Consider the following 9,779-nt stretch of genomic DNA (forward strand, 5'->3'; position numbering starts at 1 on the left):
GTGTTTTTCCTAATTTTTTTTCCATTATGGAAGTGCACTTTTGAATATTTTTATTTATTTGGATTCAATCCTTATAATAGACTTTTATGCAAATATGAAATTCTAGAACAATTAGGTAAAAAGTTATCTATGTATGATTTTGTTATTTTATATTTTAACCACTTTTTTCAGCATCACTCTACATTGTTTGCCAGAATGTACTAATTCACCATTCTACCCGCATTGTTTCATTGATCCTGTCTTTAAGCAGGTCCTCCAAAATTGACAAATTCCTTTTCCCCCATATTTTCCAATTTGGTAGGAGTGACCTATTACCTGATTTCATTGGAAATGTCTCAAAAGATAATTAAATTGGGTAAAAAGATGTATTTATATAATTGGATAAATGTAGTTCATTTTGCTTTACCTCAGTCCCTTCCCATATTCTCTTCTAAATGTGATTATATACTTTCTTTTTGGGACAGGAGTAACATGGATGAACTCTTCCTCTGACCCTTGTTTTTAGAGTCTTAGCTTCCAAAATATTAGTTTGATCTAGAAGATGACCTGAGTTTTAATCCAACCATTGGATATTTACTATCTGTGTGATCTTGGACAATTCACTTAACCACTTCATACCTGTGTTTCGTCTGTAAAATGAGTATAATAATATCACAAATCTCAATGGATAAAGCACTTGGTTTGGAATAGGGGAGACTCATCTTCATGGGTTCAAATCTGGCTTCAGATAGTTAATACTTTTAGGACACTGGTCAAGTCATTTAACCCTGTTTGCCTCAGCTCATCATCTGTAAAATGAAATGGCAAATGGCAAAAGAAAAGGAAATGGCAAACTTCTGCAGTATCATTATCAGAAAGGAAAAAAAAATCTTGATGGGGTCATGAAGAGTTGGAGAGAAATGATATGACTAAACAATAAAGCTTCCCAAAATAGATGTGAAGATAGAACAAAACTTTTACTAAGTTCCTTGAAAACCTTAAAAAATTCATAAAATGCTAGCCATCCTCTTCTTTCTTCTCTTTATATTGCTGTTACTATTACAGCATCTATGACTACTGCTGTCATATCCCAGGTCCCACAAAAAAAGCAACAACTAGGTTAAGGCAAATGTGGTTTGAGATAAAATTTAGAAGGTGCTAATAGCACTCATATTTTTATATCTGTGTAGAATCCACTTACCACCTATTTAGCACAGATACTTAGGTAAGGCAGGAAGCTACTAGATTGGATTTTTTTTCACCTCTCAACCACATCCCAGTGGAACTCTCCAAAGTAGCCACACCATTCCTAATATCCTAATGCAGTTTCCCCTAACACATACTCCAGAATGCAGCCTTTCTAAGAGTTATTTCCTGATATCCTGCAATGTCTGTCAGTGCTGGTCTCCATCCCTCTCTAGGCTGCTCTGCTATCTCTCTCATCTCCACAGGTCTTTGTCTATCATACTGTCCTGCCTGGGTACCTCTCCTTTATGTTTCAGCTCCCTTTTACGGGTTACCTTCCCCCATTAGCATGTAAGGTCCTCAATGGTATGGACTGTGTTTTTTTTTCTTTTGTTGTTGCTCTTGTTGTTCTTGTTTGTTTGCTCTTTTTGTTGTTTGTTTTGTAACTTCTGTTTATATTCAGAGAGCAGTGACTGGAACAAATGACTCACTTAATACTTTCTTCATGACTGACTGACTGAGTCACATGATGGTATTTTCAGATCTTTGTCACAGACAGTTTTAATTTCACTTTTGCATCTTTAGACAAAAGTGCAGACCCTGGAATGTACTTGGTACCTAATAAATGCTTACCAAGTTATGGTGTGATTTGTCTCCCTACTTTAGCAGGCTTTATAAATGCTGACAAACCTTCTACTTCAAATATTAAGGGAACAGAGGGACTCGTAACCCTTGAATCATTTCATTTCCCTATTAGAAAGCTATCATGATGAGAATTTTTAGCTATTGTTTTTCTCTGACATAAAACCTACATTTGTCTAATTGTGAATTCCACCTATCACTCCCAGGGCAGTCTTCTGAGAAAAAAATAACAAATTCAACCCCTCTTATTTTTCTTCTACTTGACATCCTTCTTAATACCTAAAAAAGTAATTGTTTCTACTACCTCCCACGCCACAACACATTGAACCATCTCTTAATACTCACGTTAGAGGTTGCATGGGATTGTGATAAGGAACTGGACATTAAGTCAGTAGGATTTTGAATTGCACCCAGTCTCTTTGAAATTTACTTCCATCTCAAAGTCTTAAGTTTTGCAACCATTGTATGTGGATCAAGCCAGTCAAATGAGCACAGATTTGATCACTGTCAGTGAAGAATCATAAAGCACTTAATTGTGTGCCAGGAGTCTTTTTTTTTTGCAATTTGTGCTGGTGAATCAATGACTACCTCCAGTTGCTACAAAGGGAAATCTTTTTCTCAGAATATCAAATTTTGACTGGGAAAGATGGCATCACCTCAGGACTTGTTTTGTTTCATTGGACTTAATGCTTTGATATAACTACAGACTGTGAAGTGTCATGCAGTTAAGACTTGTCTTTTTCCCTGCATTGGCTGATAGGATTTGCTTTGGTAAAACCTTTACTGAAAGAGAAAACCCTTTATGAATGAAAAAAAAGTCTCTTGGAGCTTTACTAAACTTGAAACAATGAAAAGAGCAATCGAGATCTAGGAAGTCAAAGAAGTGCCCTGACAAAGCACAAGAGGTTCTAGATTTCTGGGAGGTTGGGTCCATTCTAGAGGAAACATTCTGCTTGTAAAGCTTTTGCCTAGCTTTAGAGGGACTAGAGACACTGAATTGCCTTGATTTACCCTGAGACTAAGGCAACTGCGGGCCCTATGGGTCTTATAATGGATTCCAATAGGCAGCCTTTCAAAATCATATTAGAAAACTTTCAAGAAGAACCTTATGTGATCTACCATGGTAATAGCTGAAAATAAAAAGGAATTCAAGAAGACAATTCTAACCTTCAAGGAACTCACATTCTCATGGGTGGGATAATATGTAAATAATTTGCTGTATAAGAGAAGTAGATAGGAATTGGATGGCAATCTCAAATGGGAAGGGAGGATAAGGAAAGGCCAGGAAAGGGATGATGATGATGATGATGATGATGATGATGATGGTGATGAAGATGATGATGGTGATGATGATGATGATGATGATGATGGTGATGAAGATAAGTAGCCTTCAGTTACAGCTCTCCAGCCTGGAAATGACTTCATTCCCTAAGCTTTCTAAGGCACTCCTGCAGATTCAGTAGTTACAAAGCGTTATAGAAATATGATACCATATTTGTAAGAGAACTTTTAGGAAGAATAAAAGAGTATGTACATAATTTTAAATTTAATCATCATTATTAACATTTTCTTAAATCTGAACAAGTAAAATCAGAAATCAAACCATGATTTGCTTGCTAATTTCTGAAGTGTAAATTTTCTCACTGAATATGTAACAATTTTCTCTCTTCAAGGCTGTTGAAACTGTTCACGACACAAAACATTTTGGACCTGCACTAGTACTTAATACCAGATGTATTTTCTGCCAGCTAGCTTCATTCTACCTTATCCCTCCATTAGATATCAAGCTACCAGAGGTTCACTTGAATATTTCCATAGATGAGTGCATTTTAAGAAACTTTTCACAGTCTTTTGTCTTCAGAAATGCCTAAAACTCACTGTGCTCCATAAAAAGGCATAAAGTTCCTTAAATCAAGTCTGAACCAGGAGTTAGCTTATAAAAACAAATTGAAATTGAGTAAAATATGTTTTAAAATTCAAGATCTAAAGTGTTTTCTCCAGAAGAAATGTAAATCCAGCTCTCTCCAGAAAGCAAAAGGAGAGGAAATATATTTTTAAAATTTTTTTTATTCATAGAATCTGTATTTGTATCCTTTATGTATTTATCAACTAACTTTTCTGAAACAATTTCTTAGCCTTTTTGACTTATCCTCCATACTCTTCCCATGCTCCTCCTCTGGGTAAGCCTGGTATAAATTAATAATCATTTTATTCATTTAATGTACATCTTCATCATCTATCTAAATCTACTTCTATCTCAACACTTATCTTTATATCTATATTTCCCACTCATTCTATCTCTGTTATTTATCCTCTGTATAAATTAATAATCATTTTATTCATTTAATGTACATCTTCATCATCTATCTAAATCTACTTCTATCTCAACACCTATCTTTATATCTATATCTCCCACCCATTCTATCTCTGTTATTTATCCTCTGTATAAATTAATAATCATTTTATTCATTTAATGTACATCTTCATCATCTATCTAAATCTACTTCTATCTCAACACCTATCTTTATATCTATATCTCCCACCCATTCTATCTCTGTTATTTATCATCTTTTGAGGAATAGTATCCTTGAATAGGATGTAAGCTCCTTGAAAGTAGGAACAATTTTTCATTTTTCTCTTTATATACACCACACCAAGCCTGTTTCCTTGCATGCAGCAGATACTTGATAAATATTTGTTGAATTGCAGAAATGAGATAAGTTATTTTTCTGAGGATTCATCACTTAATCCAGTTAGACAATAAGGGAAAAATTGTCCCTGCTATATACCAGTACCTTGTGCATAGAAGTTGGTTAAAATTCATATGGATGGATTTATAACCACTAAATTTCTCTTTTGAAATCAGATAAAGGAGAATCATTGAATCCACTTCAAAATCAGAATGTCATTAAATGTATGTGCTGTCCCACCTTTCTTTGGGTCATGTCCAAATTAAATACGTGTATGTGAAATATGTTTCCATATCTTATCAGAAACATTATGGAGGTGCTGTCCCCAATCCCATAACAGTTTTCCTCCTGGTGTTTTAATATTCAGAGGAGAGCAACTAAGTATTAGAACTTTGATACTTTAATGGCCCACTTCTTTCATTAAGTCAAAAATTTTTGGAAGATACCTTCTTTTATGCAAAACATTTTTAGTTCATTTGCTATCAGAAAAAAAATTATTTCCTTTGAATCATATGCAATTCATATTTTCTGCAATCTTGATAATCATTATATTTTTGCTGAAACAACATCATCAAAACCAAATATTTGTTTATAACTTGGTCTCTAGCTTAACTGAAAAACTTAAAATCACTGTAATTTCCATGTGATATCTATTTCTAATTCCATCATTTGCATATGTCACTGCTCCAAGATATCTGCAGTGATCAAACCTGAAGCTATAATTTAAATAAAATTTCCATAGAAACTCAGCTAAAATCTCTGTGTTCTTATGATTCCTTATATTATATGAAACTCTTCCTATTAGTTTTTAATTATGTGAAAGTGATTTCCTTACAAAAATTCTTTAAATAATTTTGGTAAATAGTGCTCCCCGACTCCACAATTTTATACCTGATGCCCAGAGGTTCAGAGATTTGATTTGGTTTGCCAAAAGTCACACAGATTGTGGGGACCCAACACATTCAGAAATGAACATTTAGCAAATTTTTACTAAAGTCAATCTATTAAGATTTATTTGGAGGATTTACAAAAACATTTGATATAGCACCAAGACTAGACTCTAGAAGACTTGAGTTTAAATAGGGCTGAAGACATTTTCTAGATACATGATGTGGGAAAATTCACTTAATCTCAGTTTTCCTTGATTTATTTACCTGCAAAATTAAAAATATCTGGTCCTAACCCCTCCTCTAGAATTGTGAGAATCAAATTTGATGATGTTTATAAAACTTTGCATAGAACCTGGAAGTTTGCAGCTGTTATGTTCTCATTATAAATACAGATATTAATGATGATGACGATATGGAACCATCTAGTATAGTGAAATCAGCCAGGCCCTAATGATTTTACACAATATTAAGATTGAGATGTTCTGCTGGCACAGGAACTCCTTGATGCCCTGGCAGAATCTGATCCCCCTTAGGAAGTCTGTTTGAAACTAAGGAACCACAAATATTAAAATGCATAAAAATGATTCTAAAGATTTCTGTGGTTAATATATTTATAAGGTTATAATCATTATCAATTATTGTTGCTGTTATTTACAATAATAATAAGATTTATTTGAAGAAGTTACAGTCATTTTTCTGTGGGTTGTAGGAGGTGTATAGGGGTTACATGGTCTTTTTTCACCTTTCAAATTAGTCCAAAAATCTTCTTTGCCTTTGTATAAGACTGGTAGAATTGAAAGAGGTAGTACTAAGCTTCTTGTAACCTAGCATTCTAACTTCTTGTTCAGATAAAAATGAAGGGATTTCATAGGATTTAGAACTGTAAGGAACCTTAGAGATCATTCATTCATTATAAGATCTTTTTTCTCATTTTATAAATGAGAATTGTTGGTCCCACAGAGGTGAGATGACCAAAGAAAAGTAACACAGGGCATGAGTAGTAGACCTGGGTTTTGTTCCTGGACTCTCTTACTCCAAATCCAGATATATTTTTGTTGTATTATTAAAAAAAATGAGAAATATACAGAGATTGTTTTCTGGTTGTTATGAACATACTAACAAAAGGTAACTTTACAGTCATCCCAATGGACTTCAGTATTTTTGCTTCCTTGGTTGCAAATAGATTTCTCCAGTGGGGCTCAGATTCTGCTTGGGCAGCAAGGTCTCCTCTGCCATTGGGACATCTTTAGCATTATATTTTCCAGAACCAGAAGGGATTGATTTATTTCACTATTTTCATGGGTACCACTACATTTTATTCAACTGTCTGCTTTGGTGATATAACCACCAATTAGCAAGTGGAAATTATGAACTTATTAAGAAACATCTCTTACCACTATCAACTTTACTTGAATCAGCTGATGTTCTTTCCCCAACTCACATCAAAAAAGTGAACTCACTGCCAGGGCAATTAACTCACCAGTCACTGGAGACACATTTTCAATGGGACACCATTGAAATAATGAAACAGTATTTAGTATCTTTGTTATCCAGAAGGTAATTATTGGATGTCCCTGATATTCCATTTTTGTCACAAGATGAACATTGTTTTAACTCCTTGTCTTTCTGAAAGGGATTCCTTATGGAGCTAAACTATATTATAAACTCCAGTGTACAGTATCTAAATTATTTCTCAAATTTTTGAGTTTTTTTCTTTTTCCTCATCTGCAAGTGGCATATGATAATTCAAAATCTTCTACAAAGCACAAGGTGGGATTTTCTATAGCAGCTATTTCAATTCTCACTCTTCATCTGGAGCAGTGCCAATTTTATGCAATCCTACAAAAGGTAAACTCATAAGAAGAGCAAGAGAGGAAAAAAATCTTCAAATTGAACCTCCTCCTAGGTAAGGAACTGAAGTTCTCAAAAAATCAATTGATTTGACCAAAGTCAAAAGAGTAAGAAATGAAATAGGTGAGGTTCTGACTTCAAATCCAGTGTAAAACATAATGGCCAATCTTATCCAGGGAAAGGAATTGGGAAACCTAGAGAGTAACTGTTCCACACTTTCTGGCAAGCTATGGTGACATAGATAGGAAAAGAAATGACACTTGTGCATATGGAAGGAGACTAATTCCTACCTGAGTATACAGCTCAGGAGAATTCAAGAGTGACCTCTTGGGTACAGAGTGTTTGATCACCAAGGCTCCAGATGATCATGCAGTTGACTGGTTTCCTGAATGCAGTGACACAATCTTTTCTTCTATGGAATTTTCTTTGTGCTTCTTAGTTACAAAAGATTCCTCCCCAACATAAAATAAAGTAATATCTAACAAAGAAACACCACCCAATATAAAGGAATTGCTAAGAGGTTGCATTGAAAATATCTATGGGTCATGGGATTTTTAATGCCTGATTGAAAATTCCATCTGTTTTCAAATGACATTTCATAAAATCATAAATGGAAGTGTACTTAGTGGACATATTTTGCTATCACCATATATTACAGATGAGGATACTGAAGCCTAAAGTTGCTAAGTGGCTTCCTCATATCTCCGTAGATTTATAATTTGTAATCTTGAAGTTGTGGAGCAAGACTTTTGATTCCAAATCCAGCATGAATTTCAGTCTACCACATTGTCTATACAATTGGTTCAGAGACTATCAGAGAGGGATGGTAAGTAAGACATTCTGTAGTTCAACTTCATGAAACATAGGGGGAAAATTATTCTCTATTTTTAAAGGCATATTGAGTCTGTACATGAAGGGAAGTTTTAAGATATGGCTCATCTAGTTCATCTAGATTTTAGCAAAGGTTTTGATAACATCTCTTTTTATTCTTGCAAAGAAGATAGATAATAATACAGATAGATTCCCATATGGGCCATGGGAAGCAAGACGTGTTAATTATTCAATATTAGCATGAGAGTAGGAGCCCAGTGGGCTTCTCTAGTGCTCTGTTTGGTCTTCTGTCATTTCACAATGTTATCATGATTGAGATAAAGTATACATGGTAAGTTTATCAAAACTTCAGATTAAATAAAGTTTATAGGAATAGCTAGGACAGTTAGAAGATTATAGTATCAGGATTGAAAATTATCTAGACAACCTAGATAATTTGGCTGAATTTAAGAAGATCGAATTCAATAAAGCTAAACATAAAGTCTTGCTTTTGGGTGATATTAAAGTAAAATTGACTTTTGAAATATATCAAGAAGGGGGCACAGTGGATAGAGCACTGGCTTTGAAGTCAGGAGGACCTGGGTTCAAATCTGAACTCAGACCAAGCACTTATTACTTACTAGCGGTATGACCCTGGGCAAGTCACTTAATCCCAATTGCCAAAAAAAAAAAATATCAAGAAAGCTGCAAATTAGATATGTAGTTTTCTTTTAAAAAATCTGGGGATTTTAATAAATGGAAAGCTTGACATGACAACTGTATGACATAACTATAACTATAAAACTATATAACTATAATTGTAATAAAATTGATGCCTCAAGAGAGATTTGGCTCCCAAGAACAGGGAAAGGATAGTTCACTATATTCTGACCTTGTTAGAACTCATCTGTAATGTTGACTTTGGTTCTAGATGCTGATTTAAGGAGGCCTTTTATAAAGAGGACTTGTAATATAATCATAGTAGGGGAACCAGAATAGTGATGGGGGGAGTTAGGAGGGAAGTGGCTACGGTGAGGTAGTAATACTTATCATAGTCATAGCAGTCATTGCCATCATCATAGTAATAGCAAAGGTGGTGGTGGTGATGGTGGTAGAGAAAAACAGGAAGGAGGAGAAGGAGAAGGAGCAAGAATAAGAGGCAGAACAAGAAAAGGAGTATGAAGAGGAGGAAGAAAAGAAATAATTCTCATAGTTCTACATGTAGAAGTTAGATATTATTTTGTCATATATGTAATAGTGAGTATTCTTTAAGGATATAGGCTTGACTACTGGGATGCTGAGGTCCTTCCTGCTATGAAATTCTGAGATTCTGTGATTTTTCTGGTGCCTTCACTCCTTCACCTCTGCCTCTGGGATTCCCTAGTTTTCTTCAAAACACAGAATAAGATATGCTGCTTATCCTGATTCACCTCATGATCAATGACTGCATCTTTTAAAAATTACTTTCTCTTATATTTACTTCCTTATATACATTTTGTACAGAAATACCAGGTGATTTCCCTGACCTCATGCTGTTACTGAAGGGATATGCCAAACTGTCAGTATATCATATGAAAAATGAGTATAATAAATAAGAATTTTGAACTTTGAGCAATTTCATCGGAACAGTCATTCTGGTGTTGGAAATCCCTCCATCAGCCACATAGGACACCTTTTCTTAACCTGGATAATTCCTAAGGCATTACTTGAGAGAAAGAAATTGAATGTCTTG

This window comes from Phascolarctos cinereus, unplaced genomic scaffold (genome assembly GCF_003287225.1).
Source record: "Phascolarctos cinereus isolate Bilbo 61053 unplaced genomic scaffold, phaCin_HiC Scaffold_9;HRSCAF=440, whole genome shotgun sequence".
In the NCBI taxonomy this organism is placed as follows: domain Eukaryota; kingdom Metazoa; phylum Chordata; class Mammalia; order Diprotodontia; family Phascolarctidae; genus Phascolarctos; species Phascolarctos cinereus.